We start from the raw sequence: 14,821 nt of genomic DNA on the forward strand, positions 1-14,821 counted from the left end.
CCTTCGGTTAATGGCAGCTGTTAAGACTACTAATGGCATTGGTTGGAAATCACTGAAGGCCTAATTAACTCCATGGAGGTCTATGGCCTCAAAGTAAACTTTCAACAAACAGTCATTTCAACACCTCACAGGAGGGTTACAGGATCCAGGCAGGAGCACGTGGGTGTGTGACCATAACTCTCACCATTCTTATCGCCATCCCACTCTCATCCCCATAAAAAATAGTGATGGGTATTTGACAATATATGTCCTCCCCAAAGCCCAAATCAACACGCAGATGCCTTGTCCTGCAGTTGTCAGCCACATTCTCTCCTCGCATAAATGCTTTTAGCCACTAGGCGGTGTCTGCGTCCTTCTCAGGGGCAGCACGTTGACTCGTTAACACCGGGGAGTCAGCTCTAAAAGCCTTTAAGTGAATCTTTCGCTCTCAACCTACTGCAGAGTGTGCAAATCATTTCCTCAGCTGATTCAGATGTATTATGAGGTGCTGGGAAACCTGAGCATTCTTTCACCCTGTGGAGATTAATTACCTTGAAATATTCATTGGATTGAATGTATTTAAACAGGCACTGTTAAAACTCAGTGCTGCAAAAAGCCAAACTCAAGATCTACACTGTGGGCATTAAATAATTACCTTTATTGTGTGAAAGGGAGGGAGAGAGGGAAAAAGGGAGAGAGAAAGGGAGAAAATAAAAGGGGCACTTATTTAGTACTAAGCAAGCCACAGGGGAGACTGATAGCAGCCCAGTGTAAAGCTTTTCACAAATCAGCTAAATTCTGGATTCATCTAATACTAGAATTATGTGACCTTGGGCAAAATACTTAACCTCTCTAAGCCTCAGCTTCCCCATATGTAAAATAGGACAATAGTACTTCAGAAGTATGAGTGTTACATGTCTACTACATGGAAAGCCTTGGGCATGGTCTACAGTAGGCACTCATACAAAACAAGATTTAGGGTTTTTTCCTTTTTTTTTTGTTTTTTGTTTTTGCTCCTTTAATGCAGAAGAGGCCTTGGTCCTGGTTCTGTGGCCCTGCCCTTCCTTCCCTGTGTCAAGTATGTTCCCTCAGCTCCGGGAGAAGCATTTGAGGACGGATGTTGGGTGCAGACTCCGGAGCCCAGCTGACCTGGTCTGCGGCCCATCTCTACCACAGTCAGCAGTGCGACCTTGGGCACACTTCTTAAACTCCTAGTGCCTCAGTTTCTTCTTCTACAAAAGGGGATAAGAATAGTCCCTTACCTCATAGGGTTGTTGGCTGGATCAGATGAGTCATCACCTGTAAAGTCGTGAGAACAGAACCTGCCTTGTAGTTAGTGCTATCCAGGTGTTGGCCCTTGCTTTTATTTCCTGATTCCATTCAGGACTCGTGTGCATCCACCTCTTTGCTGGCCTTCACCCAAGTAGGGGCGGTATTGCCTCCCAGTGCCCGACTCTGTCCCAGGACCATGCTCAGATTTGGGACTTCTGGAAGTCCCTATGCAGGCCTACCTTCTCCATATGGCACCTGCTCCGTGCTCTAAGCCCAGTCTCCCCTTTTTTACTCATTGAAATTTCCCCCTCCTCAATACCCTGATTGGTAGCTGCTGCAGAAAATGGAGCAAACCACCTAATTCATACTAAGGTGCTAATGGCTGATTATAAGCCCCAGGGGAAGCTTATTGACTACTTAACCCTAGTACCTAGCGGGTGCCTGAACGAAGAAAGTGGTCAATAAATATCTGTTGCAGTTGGACCTGTGGGAACACAAAACATTAGCTGAGAGCAATGCATTAATCAATTACTTAATTAGTTAATTAATTAATTAGTTGAACGTAATGACTGATGGGATTTCAGACATCTTGACAGGCTGGAGAGGAGACTGTTAAAGGCAGGGGACCCCTACCTGTGTCCCTCAGACTGTGGGGGCTAGGGGAACTTCTATTTCACTTAAGTACATAGCTGTATTTTTTTTTTAACTTTTTATTTTGAAATGAATTTTGACTTACAGAAAAGTCATTTCCAAAAGGACCTCTCTCTCGGCTTCCCTGAAAATTAATGGTAACATCTTACCCAGCCGCAGTCCAGGGATCAAAACCATGAAATTAACATTGGTACATGAATGTTATTATTAGCGTTATTAATTCCTGTTAATTAAACTACAGGCCTAATTTGAATTTCGTTGGTTCTTCCACTAATGTGGACCTCGCGTTACATTTAGTTGCTGTGTCTCCTTAGTCTCCTCCAATCTGTGACAGTTTCTCCCCTTTCCTTGTCTTTGGTGACCTTGCCACTTTTAAAGAACACTGGTCAGTTATATTGTAGAATATCTGCCAGCTGGGGTTGGTTGGATTACACTGAGGTTATGGGTTTTTGGCAGGAATACCATAGAGTGATATGACCTTCTCAGCATATATATCAGGGGGTAGATGATGTCAATATGTCTTATTACTGGTGATAATAACCTTGAGCGCTTGGTTAAGGTGTTGTCTGCTGGGTTTCTCCACCATAAAATTGCTCTTTTCTCCTTTATAGTATCTCAGGGAAGAGACTTTGAGACTACGCAAATGCTCTGCTTCTCCTCAAACTTTCTCACGCATATTTAAGCATCCATCAGTAGATTTTGCCTGTAGTAACTATCATGGTGGCATTTGCTTAATAGTGATTTTTAAAATATTTCTAATTTCTTCTACATTTATTTATTGGAATTCTTCTGTAAGGAAAAGCTGTCTTTTCTTCCCCATTTATTTATTTGTTCAATTAAAAATTATATCAGTATGGAATCATAAATGTTTATTTTGTTTTATGGGTTATAATTGAATGCTTTCTCGCTTGGTTCCAGCTTTGGCCACTGGGGTTGCCTTTAAGTGGCAGTATTTGTCACTTTCCCTATTTTTTTTTTTTTTTGAGCCCTTGCACAAGGTCATATTTGGTAACCATGGAGATGACCTGAGCATATCCTCCATCGTACACTGGGGGAAGGTCCAAGGAGGCAGGCTGCTGTTCGGGGTGGTTGGGCTTAGAAGCCAGGCGTCTTGAATGCCTCCTCTCTGCCGAGGGACCTGCTGCCTCTCCATACTTCACAGCCTTTTTTTCTTTACCACAAAATTCACGTAATCCCACTTATCCGTCCCATTTCTGATTTCCAGGGTTCAGTCCCTGGTAGGCTGGGAGACATGGCTCTCTCTCCACTTCCGCATAACATCTCCTGGAGCCAAGGGTCATGGAGGGCTGGACTTCTCTAGTGGCTCTCTGCGGCTTCCCCCAACTCCTGGCGAGCACTCAGTAGTTCTGGGAGGTAAACCTTTAGGTTATTATCATTGCTGTTGTTATAGAACTGTAACAGTAAAGCATGTCACTTTTCAGCTGGTGTGGACCGCCAGAGCTTTTTTTAAAAAGTGTAGGTACAACTTATTTCTTACTCACGCCGCAATGGTTTGAATGTCAATGATGCTGGTTAAAGGAGCCAAGCAGAAAACAGTTTCCTCCACAGAGAGAGGAATAAGTGAAGAAATATCTCTGGGAAACCTTAAGACATATCCAGAGTGTGGAATGTTCTACAAGAAAGTTGGCTTGGACTCTACAAAGTCAGTATTGGGGATGGGTATAGCTCAGTGGTAAAGTGCATGCCTAGTATTCATGAGGTCCTGGGTTCAATCCCCAGTACTCCTATTAAAAATAAACAAGCAAACAAACCTGATTACCTCCCCCCCCAAAACCAAAACAAAGTCAGTGAACAAAGTCAGTGTCATAAACACATAAAACAAATTACGATGTATCAGTCCTTGATGGGACTTTGGGGTGGGAGCTACCATTTCGGCATGTCTTTGCAGAGTGGGGACTCCAGTGCGGACCGGGCTCCTTCCTCAGCTGAATTCTTCAGGAATAAACTGCCCTCCAGGGAGTGATGCAGATCCCGGGCCTCACCGGACACAGGCAGGCTCTGCCTTCCTGGCTTTCCTCCCGCCCTCTCTGCCGGGCTCCGAGAAGCAGTGCCCAGTCTCTGCAGTGAAAAATGAAAGGCCAGCTTCTCTGGGGCACGTGGCTGCTCTGTGACTCTTTGCATTCTGCCCTTTCTGTGGGGTTATTCTCAGGCCAGGGGCATTATTGCTGCAGCAAGTCCAGGTGTCACACCCAGACTCGTCAACACTGCAAGAGAGAAATCTCTTTTTGCGACTCTTTCTTTAGGAACGAGGAAGCCTTTTCTACAAGGTCCTGGAAGTCTTCCCCTCAGGTCTCATTTGCTGTTCCTAAACTACATGCCCACTTCTAAACCTGTGACCAGCAAGACAATAAAGAGCAGTAATGGCATACACCAATCACTGGGAGTCATTATGGGTTGAACTGTGTCCCCATTTTCCATCCCCCAAATTTACATGCTGAAGTCTTAACCCTCGGTACTTCAGAATGTGTCCTTTTGTGGCAATAGGGTCATCGTAGATGTGATGGATTAAGATGAGGTCATACTGGAGTAAGTTGTACCCCTACTGCCACATGACTGTTGCCCTTATAAAAAAAAAGGGGACTTGGACACAGACCTGCACCAGGGAGAATGCAATGTGAAGATGAAGGCAGAGATTGGAGTGATGCAGCAGAAGCCAGGAACGCCAGAAATGGCCAGCAAATCACTAGAAGCTAGGGGAGAGGCTGGGAACAGACTCTTCCTCACAGCCCTTAGAAGAAACCAGCCCCGCAGACACATTAATCTTGGACTTCCAACCTCTAGAACTATCAGACAATAAATTTCTTTGGTTTAAGCCACCCACAATGTGGTACTTTGTTACGGCAGCCCTAGCAAACTAATACGGAGGTGAATTAGATGTTGGGGATGTTTCGCCATGATCACTACATCTGGCAACAAGTAATGAATGTTACACAACATCTCTAAACAACATACACCTGAAGTGTGACCTGGGCAGTGTCACGAGGTAGAAAGTACACAGGCTTTGGAATCCAAAAATCTGGGTTCCAGCAGTATCCCTGACTAGCTATGTGACCTTGGGCAAATCACTTAAGCTCGCTGAACCACTAAACTGGAAAGTTCACCACTGAACTTGAGATATCAAGTATTAGCATGGAAGTAGTCAAAGATATTCCCCTTTCCCAACCCACCAAAGAGACCCCCCACCTTTAATTTTCTACCTGCTTCTGTTCTATCCCCACGTGAGTCCTTTCTCTACCCCGCCTCCTCACCAGGAGAATTTGAGTTTGTTTCTGCAGAACTAACTGGGTGGAGAAAAACAAGACAGTAGAGGAGAGAAAAGAAAGAGGAAGAACCTGGGCTCTGGGAAAGGAAATCTAGAGAATAAAGAGTTGAGAGAAAGAAAAGAGGGCATGAAAAAAATAAGTTGCAAAGACCACAAGCAGAGAGAGAATTTTGAGAGCCTTTTGGCTAGGGAGGGGCTACAGAGAGAGTGGAATATGAGAGAATTAGAAAGGAGAGAAAACATATTTCCAAGGAGATTTGCTTGCGGTGATGGATTGGATTCACCTTTGTATTTTACAGAAGGTTCTAATAAAGAACATCATTCCTGAGTCTAGAGAGAGAATGAAGTTGGATCACAATCTCAGCTTCCTGGGATGCTTAATCAAAGAATCCCCAAATTAACGCCAACCTCCCCTACCAACGCCCCCACCCGCCACGAATAAGCAGCAGCAGCCAGTCAAGGAAAGGAGTACAGCCTTGTGCCCGAGAGTCTGAAGAGTGATGGTCAAGGAACAAAGCAGAGAAGTCTGGCTTGGCTTGCCACGACTCATGTACTTTCCAGAAGAATTCAAGCCAACAAAATTCTGAGAATTTGCACAAATATACCCCAGTCTGGAGCAAGAGTGACCAAGGCAGGGCTGCCTAGTTAGATTTGAATTTCAGATAAAGAATGAATAATTCTTTAGTGTATGCTCCATGCAATATTTGAGACATACCTATACTAAAAAATTATTTTTTGTTTAACTGGGAGTCCTGGTATTATTATTATTGTTATTATTATTATTATTATTCTCATCATGATTATTTTGGTTAAATCTAGCAACACTAGGTGGAGGTCATGAGCAGATACTCTGTAGAAAATTAAAAACAAAACATAAGAGCCTCAAGTAGTATCCCCTAACTACCCTAGAAAGATCTCATTGGCAGCAGGGCTCACCATGCCTTAGCATCCTTTCTGAAGAGGGTGGGAGGGGTCATTCTAAAATCTTAGGAGAGCTGCCTGTAGCTTAAATAAAAATCCCAGTAGAGAGAGCCAAAGCCTTCTAGACTTCATGTGACTTGTACAAGAGTCTTCCTCCCTACTGTACCCTCAGGATATAAAAAAATTGGAGAGACTTGCATTACCCCAGCTTCTAGAGCTTGGAGAAGACAAACAGCCTTTGGGGACAGTGGGACAGAGCCCATGAAGGAAGGTTTTTCAGGGCTATTGACATTATAATGACCAAAATAAGAAGAAATGTATAAACATGTAAACATGAAAGCAGGCAATACATAGAAGGGAAAGCACAGATGAAGAACCCTGCCTGGAAGAGAAGCCAAGGAATAAAAGAAAATCCCCTCTGGCCATTTTGAGGCAGCTGTTTTTGTCCAGTTGGCTGTTCACCAGATTTTTGTAGCAATGAAAGAAAAGGAAAAGAAAGAAGTGGCCTTAGATCTTTGATTGGCCCTCGACTTCTGAGAATTCATGTTTAAGGAGAGAATAAAAAAGTGCCCTCCAAAAGCAAAGACAATATATGTTCAAGAACATTTTTTCTACTGTTGTTTATAATAGTAAACAAAAATGATCTGTATTGAGTAAATGATAGAAACTCGTACAGTGGAATACCAACCAGTTGAGATTGAAGATTGGGATCTGCATATTTCTATTTCCGAGAGAAAAGAATTAGGATATGGAGCAACATGTAAAGGAAGACCCCTTTGATGCTGATCTGCATATCTGCAGGGGGGAGGGTGTAGCTCAGTGGTAGAGCGTGTGATTAGCAGGCACAAGGTCCTGGGTTCAATCCCCAGCATCTCTGTAAATAAACAAACAAACAAACAAATAAATAAATAAAGGAAAAAAAACCTAATTACTGCCCCCCAAAAAAAGTTAAAAAAAAAAAAAGATCTGTATATCTGCAATTGTGTGCTGAAGTTTGGAAAACTGCCCAAGAGAGTGTTTTCCAAGATGTTATCGACAGCTGTCTCTGGGTGATGGGATTTCACAGTTTTCACCCTTCTCTGCAGTCCTCTGTATGGAGTTGATTTTTTTCGTTTACATTATATGTATATTGATTTTATTAAAAAAAAAAAAAAAAGCTTGTACCCCTGTTCTGCCTTCCTTGAGCTCAGGGGACTTGCAAGATCGCTACAGTCCTCTGGCATGAGAGGCACCAGGTCACATCTGCTTTGTCATGAGTGGCCAGACACCTTGCCTGGCCTTAGGACAGCTCTATAGCCCCGAGCCCTTGGGCAGATTCAGCAACAGCTGCTGGACCTTAAGCCACCAATGACCACGGGGCAGGCAGCTGTTGGGACATTGGACTTGCGGCAGATGAATTGTTTTGGGAAGTAGAATGGGGATGGTGGGAGAGTAAGAACCTGGCAATTTACTGGGCAGGCAACCTCGGGGGATTATTTTTCCTCTCTAGCCTCAGTTTCCCTGTCCATAAAATGCAGTTAATGGAACTGACATTATAGGGTCATTGTAGGAATCAGGTAAAATAATATACCTGAAAGATAATATATGTCAGTTTCCCTCTTTAAAGTCTTTCCATTGTGCTGTTAAAATTAGATTTTTTATTTTATTGATGATTGGACCTTGGGCTGAGGGCAAAGTTACGTGGAAATGTTCGTCGAGGATAAATGCCCTCCCTGTCCCGCAATCTATAGCCATACTTCTAGGCTTCAACACACTTTAGGATTTCACTACTGGTGGGAGGCTTAAAACTCAATTATTTGTTTCCAGAACTTGATTTCCCTGTGCATTATCTTATTTGATATGTGGGAAACAAGAGAATTCTACTGTAATTTCTATGAATAGAGCATGATTAAACAGTTGTCAGAAAATCAGAACAGAAGGGAACGCTTTGCACTCAAAAGGCTGGCAATCAGCGAGGAGAGGTCAGAATGGTTCCTGTCAACAGAAATGAAACAGGGTTTCCATTTCCCTCCCCCGAGGGGTGACAGACTTCGGTGCCCAGCTCTCCATCTCTGGGTTTCAGCTCAATTAAACAGCAGAGTCAGCCTGCTGCCCTGGGCGGAAACACAAGTTTAGTACATTTGATCACTTCTAGCTTATTTGGAACAGCAATCTGGATTTTAAAAAACAATTAAGATGAGTTAACCAGCCCCCCACACTGTCTTTGGAGATACAGTCTGTCCTAGGGTAAGGCAAAAACATTCTCTCTTTGAAGTCAGCTAACACAAGAATACAGCAAAATGGAATTGGTCACCAGATCAGAGTTTGAAAACAACGTTTACAACAAAGAACATTTTACGGCAACTGGTCTATCAAAGCAGTGAACTCAAAGAGCTGAGTTTCACTTCAGACACCAAGTTTGCAGCCATGGAATCCAGGATCGATCAGAGCAAATAGCACACCTGCACACAGTCCAGGCAATGTCTCCCGCAGATGACAATATCTGCATTTTTCACTGAAGTTAGTGTTTTGAAAAGGTGGATATATAAATGAACCTAGACGTGCGCTTAGACCAGGGGATTCAAAATTTTTAAATGTATGAAAATCCACGTTATAGCCTTGCCAAGTCAAAGTCCCTCCACCAGATAAATTTCACCTCTGTTGGGAGGGTGTGCATGTGCATGGGGCTTGACAATATCTTAACCCTCATCAGTATCCTCAGTGTGGGAACAGGGAAGCGAGGGAGCTTTTAGGAGAACTGTGTCTTGGGTTGAACACAATTAGGAAGTGAGGAGGCTGATGAATCCACCACCACCAAATGCTCAAGCACTGAGAACAAGCTCTTCAGAATTTTTGTCATTGGTAACCATGGGATTAGTAACTTGGCCCCTATTGTGAGTGATTGTGTGTGTGTGCGTGCATGCATGTGTGCATGCATGCACACACATTAAGTAGACTAAGAGAACAGAAATAAAAGATTCCAAACAGTTAATTGCCCAATTAGCTGTCCTTGCAATTATGGGAATGTGACATTTAGTTCAAAACACAATGATTGGTTAAATTAAATTGCCCATTTTGAAAGTGTCTTCCTGGCTCAGTCGCCATGCCAACTGGTTCTGACAGTGGTGCCCTCACTTTGAGAAGCAGGAACAATGGTCTCCCTCACGCCAAGCCCGTCTGCTTTCTTAATTAACAAAGTTGAAACCTGCGAGGGAAAGGGCTGTGGTTGGGAGCTGCGGGCTCAGCTAGACTCCCTTTTCAGTAATTTCTCAGGCTTGAGGGTGGCCTGCCTGGCCTCTGCATCTGAGGAAATATTGCAGAGAGAGGCAGGGCAGGGCCAGCCTGACTGAGCAGGGATGTTGTTGTGCAATCAACCAAACGTCTCTATTCAAAGCAGGGTGGTGTATAGGTGAAAATGAAAGACAAGTGAATATGAGCAAAATCTCAGGTTCTAGATTCAACAACATCACTGATGGAAGTCTAGCTGGATTCTTACCAGCATCTCCCACTGGCATCCAGAAATCCCAAAGGAGACAGAACCTGAACACATTCCTTCCTCCTCTTTGTTTGCAAGTATCCGGACTCATGGTCTGAACTGCTCGCCCACCCAGGGCCCATCTCCAGGACGCATAAGAACCTTGGTATTTTTTTTGGCTTCCTTCCCCCTGGCATCATGCCCACCCACTGACCACCCATAAAGAGAGCACAAACTGAACACAATGGGGCCCCTGCTGTTCCCACAGGCATCATTTTCACATCCCTGAGCTCAGAAAGAAGGGGTGGAGGGGAAGCAGGATTCTGGAGGACGCTGAGACCTCCTCCTGGACGGGCTTCTTCTGTCCTGGGTGGCAACTCAGGTCCCAGAGCCCAGGGAGGGCTCTGCACCCAGTGAACATTTAACAAATGCAAGCTTATCTGACAAGGTGCCCCTGAGAAAGCCCTACTGGCCAACACTTCTGCTCTCCTGCGCTATGAACTGCGGTGTTCAACATGCATGTTATAGATGTGAACCAGCTCTTGCTTAAGAGCAGGGGTGGGGTCGGGGTGGGGGTGGGCTTTTGGATCTGGGTTTACTGCAGGCTCTGCTGCTTTGCAGCTGAGGGAACTTGGGCCAGTTCCTTAAACGTCCTGAACAGCAGGGAGCCTCGTCTATAAAATGGGGATAAAAAATAGTTATGGTGTCACTGTGAGGACCAAGTAAGTAAATGAATGGGCAGTTCCCAGCACTGTGCCTGGCACCTGGTAAGTACTCAAAAAGGGTACCTTTATCCCTCTATATTTATAATTTCTTTCAAAAGGATGGCTCAGTGTCCAAGCCGGGGCTCAGAGAGGATCCTTCAACCCCTCAGCCTTGCCCAGACCCTGGGTCCTGGAGGCCGAGACACAGGCCAACCGGCCCATGTTATGGTCCACTCTCCATGAGGTCTCCACGAGGTCTCCAGCAGGGTCTTTCTAAAAACGGAATATAAAACATATCTTTCATACAACTTGAAGCTCTTCAGTGGATGCCACTGACCACGGGATAGGGGCAGGGCCTCTTGCAAGACAGAGGGTCCCTCTGAGTCACAGAGGGCCTGGGTGAGGCCCGGAGCAGAGGCAAGTGTGCCAGCCCAGCTGAGGAGACTGCCCACCAGGGGGCCTGCATGGGTCAGGGTCCAGGGTTCAGTCCAGGTCTAGAGAAGACTCAGGAACAGAATGGAAACAGAGATTTGGGGCAAGGATTCCAGGACCTAAGGCCTGTGTGACGGCAGGACCCGAGAGTGACAGTTGATCCTGAGGTGAGGGGTGGGAATGGGGACCTCCCCCTGTCCCACCACTGTGTGGCCTCTTTGCTTCCTAGCACATGAGAAGAAGTGTGGCAGGTTCTGTGAGAGTCTCCATGGCTGGCGTGAGAAAGAAGCCCTCCCTGTGGGCAGTGAAGTGAAGATGCCTGGGTTGCAAGTCCCAGAAACTCCAATTCAAATGGGCTTGAAAAGTAGGGCTATTTGTTTTATCACAATTCTTGAAGTCCAGGGGGAAGGCAGGCTCCAGGTGGCTCGATGATGTTATCAAGGATGCGAGCTGTCCTTGTGTCTCAGCTCTGCCATCCTTGCCCTGGGCATCCTCTGAGGATGTCCACCAGGGCGGCCCCCTGCCCCAACCATGAAATATAAATCTTTCCCTTCAGCTTGACTGGGCAGTTTAGACCAGACCAATAACATGGTTTCCCTCTGGAGCTGAGTGATCCCAGAATAAACTTGAGACTGGACTGGAAGTGGGGCCAGGGAGGATTGTGGGTTGGGTAGGCAAGCAAGCCCTCAACATGTCCTGACTCATCCATGCCTCACACCAGCACCCAGGAAGCACTCCCAGGATTTAGGACTGTGACATCCTCTAGCTTCTGGTGAAGACCCATGACGACCTTGAGAGGTGGGCAAGGATCAGTCTACCTACTTGCCAGAAAAGGGCTCAGAGAGGTTAAGAAACTGACTCAAGGTCACACAGGTGGAGGAGCAGCAGGTCTTTGTTTCCCCTCCCTGCCCTCTCAGAGCTTGTTCATGGTCTAAATCCTATGGAGGCCCAGAGGCGACTGAGTTTTTGTTCCTCATACGGGTGGTTCATAACAATCCACTCAGGGACAACCTCGCCACATGCACATCCTGGAACTTTGGTGCTAGACTTGTCCCCAGGCAACTGCTCCCTGGCACCCAGCTCTTCCCCTGCTCCCCACCCGCAGGCTCTGCTTTTTCACCTTTTCCTTTCCCACTTTTATGTACATTTGTCCCATGACTTCCCACTATTAGTTAATGACAAAGTGCTCCCGGCGTGGGTATGACAGACAGGGACAGGGAGGAGGGAGAGAGGAAGGACATCCCTATGCAGAGAGGCTGGGGCAGCTCCCCCAGGGCAACATGGCAGTGAAGCCCACCTGAGCAGATCTGGGTGGATGGGCACAGGAGCTGCCAACTGGGCCGTCAGCGCCATTAAGGCAGGCACACTGACCGGTCCACTGGAGGACGTGGTTCTTTCCAAGAAGTTTTCCTGCTGATGTTTCGTGCAAAATAAGGGATTGGAAACAGGACTTTAAACAAGCTGGTTTTCAAAGCAGCCAAGGGGCAGAGTCCACTTGTGGGCTGGTGGGGCTTAACCTTTGCTCCAGGAGGGGTGCAGGGAGATGGCGATGTGGCCTTTTTCTTTCTTCTTCTTCTTCTGATGGGAGAACCAGAGTGAAGGAATATCCCTTCTATTCCCCTGCCCTGGACAAGGAGCCCTCCTTCCCAGGTGCCAGTGAAAGGCTCTGGGCCCCTCTGGCCATTGAGATGCCCACCCTCCAGGCCAGAGGGCGCCTTGTTCTTTCAGAGCTCTTTCTCTCTTTTTTCAAAGGAGTCTTCCAAACCTGGGTGGCCTCGACCAGGGATTTCTGGGCATCCTGGGGTTTCTCCTGCCTTTTGGAATCTCAGGGGCTGGAATAAATGTGGGCCCCCGGCAGTGGGGGATGCTCTGGGACGTGGGTTAGGAGAACTTTGCCTGAGGGCCTGCTCTACTGTTAACAATCTGGGTGACCTGGGGAACATCCCCTAACCCTTGGTGCCTCCGCTTCCTCATCCGCCAAGGGCATTTTAACAATATCTTCCTTTTCTTCCTGGTTCTTATGAAGATTACGTACAATATCAGGTATGAAAATGCTGTACAAACTGAAAGTTATTTCACAAATGTTAGGTGGTCCTTTTAGTGACCCCTGACCCAATGCTGTACTTTGTGATTTCTCCCTATGAGAGTGTGGAGGGGGCAGCATGGCCTTCAACAGGGAGGTTATTTTCCTTAGGTCCCATGGGAATTGGGAAGTGCTCTGGAATGAAAGTTGGGAAAATCTAAATTCAAGTCCCAGCCTCCTCATTACTAAGTGATCTTAGCAAGTCCCTTCTCTGGCTTCTAGCAGGGGGAGGGGTGTCAGATGACCACTAAGTTTCCTCCTGGTTCCAGTTCAGTGAATTTTATTGAAATCTTTACCCTTACAGTGGGAGTTATAACCAGGTTCCCACTATAGAGTCTTAAAAAAAAAAGGGGGTCTATGGAAGTACAATTTGCATACAACAAACTAAGGACCCTGATCTCTGGCCTAGGTGGGCCAAAGGGACTAGAGTCTCGACTCTGGAAGGTCTTCTGTAGCCTCACCTGTTCAAGAAAATGTAGCAGCTTCCCAGCCGACGCCTCCGCAGTCCCAGAACCTCACCCTGATTAGAGAAAGCAGCCCTGTATTTTCTAATTATCCCTACAGTTCCAATCAGGTCATTGTTCATTAAGTCTAAAGGGATTTGAAGCCATTCTAATCTGGCTGGGCCCATGTCACATGATGCTGGCTTCCAGATTTCCCATTATTGGAAGTGCATTAACATTCCCCAAAGGTCATAATGGGGCGAAGAGGAGCCTCCAGGCCTGTGATCTGGAGAGAAGGAACTGGGAGGGGGGCGATCACTTAAAAATAGGAACTAAATCTCAGGATTCCTGACTCTTTCTGCAAAGAAGCAGATCTTGTCCAAGTCTTCCATGGTCCCTGAGAGAGCCAACGAGATCGAGGCGGGGTGCGAGGAGCCAAATGGTGGCAACACCCCGAAGCCCGCCTGTGAAGCTGGGATAAAGCAAATTAGTCCTACACTTTGCTTACAAGAAAAAATTAATTCTAGACCAACTAATTCTAGACCATCAGCCATGCAATCGATTGTTCTGTGTCCACTGAAAATAATGGGTTATAAAAAATAATTAATGACTCAAGAAAAGTCCCCCCTAGGCCAGCTTCTCATCTCCTGCACTCCCAGCATTTAGGCCACAACATTTTTTGCTGTGCGGTCTGTGCTGTGCGTTGTAGGAAGGTTAGCGGCGTCCCTGGTCTCTACCCATTAGATGTCAATGACAACACACCCCTAGTTATGACAACCAAAAATGTCTGCAGACAATGCTGATCGTCCCTGGGGGGAGAAATTGGTCCTTTTCGGCTTTTAGAAAAAATGGTCCCATTTTGTTTTTTTAGAAAAAGTAATTGCAGACTATTGTCTTGGCCACGGTTTGTTGTGTGACTGTTACCTGCCAGGCACTGGGGTGAGGGCCTTACAGACAAGATCTTGTTTATCCACAGCTAGTGGATTATAAGGGCCTTTCATTTTCTTCTCTTATTAGGAGAAACACATAAAGCAACAGCATCTTCTGATTTCTCTAGTTAATTTGCAGGTTCTCTCTCTGCCTCCCGCCGGGCCCAGCAAGGAGAGGAGGAAGGAAGAGGTGAGATTCCTGGTCCTGTCACTGCCAAATTAGGAATGTGCTTTTGGAATTCTTCTCACCCTGTTTGAACCTTGTGTATAAAATGAGGATAATGATGCCTGCCTTACAAGGCTGTAAGGCTTAGAAGCAAACTTTGGGAGGGAACATGGCTGCTTTGTTTCCCACTATCCCATCAGTGCCTGGCTGCTCGCTGGGTCTGGTTCAGAATAGATGATCAATAAATGCTTCCGAAATGAACAGGTTGATGAAGAAAAATGTCTGCATCTGTCCCAGGCCCTGGCACCAATGTGTGTTGGATAAATACTTCCTGGCTGACTGTGTCTGCGGTCCAGACAGGCGAAGGGCAGAGGCAGCAGCTGGCACCGGCGGCTGCAGAAAGCAGGACACAAACCAGGACCGCCTCTGCCCTTGCGGAGTTTGTGGTCCAGGAGGATGGGATTGGCAATGAACCAGAGGTAACCAAATCACTAAATAACTGCA

This window comes from Vicugna pacos, chromosome 1 (assembly GCF_048564905.1).
Source record: "Vicugna pacos chromosome 1, VicPac4, whole genome shotgun sequence".
Classification (NCBI taxonomy): domain Eukaryota; kingdom Metazoa; phylum Chordata; class Mammalia; order Artiodactyla; family Camelidae; genus Vicugna; species Vicugna pacos.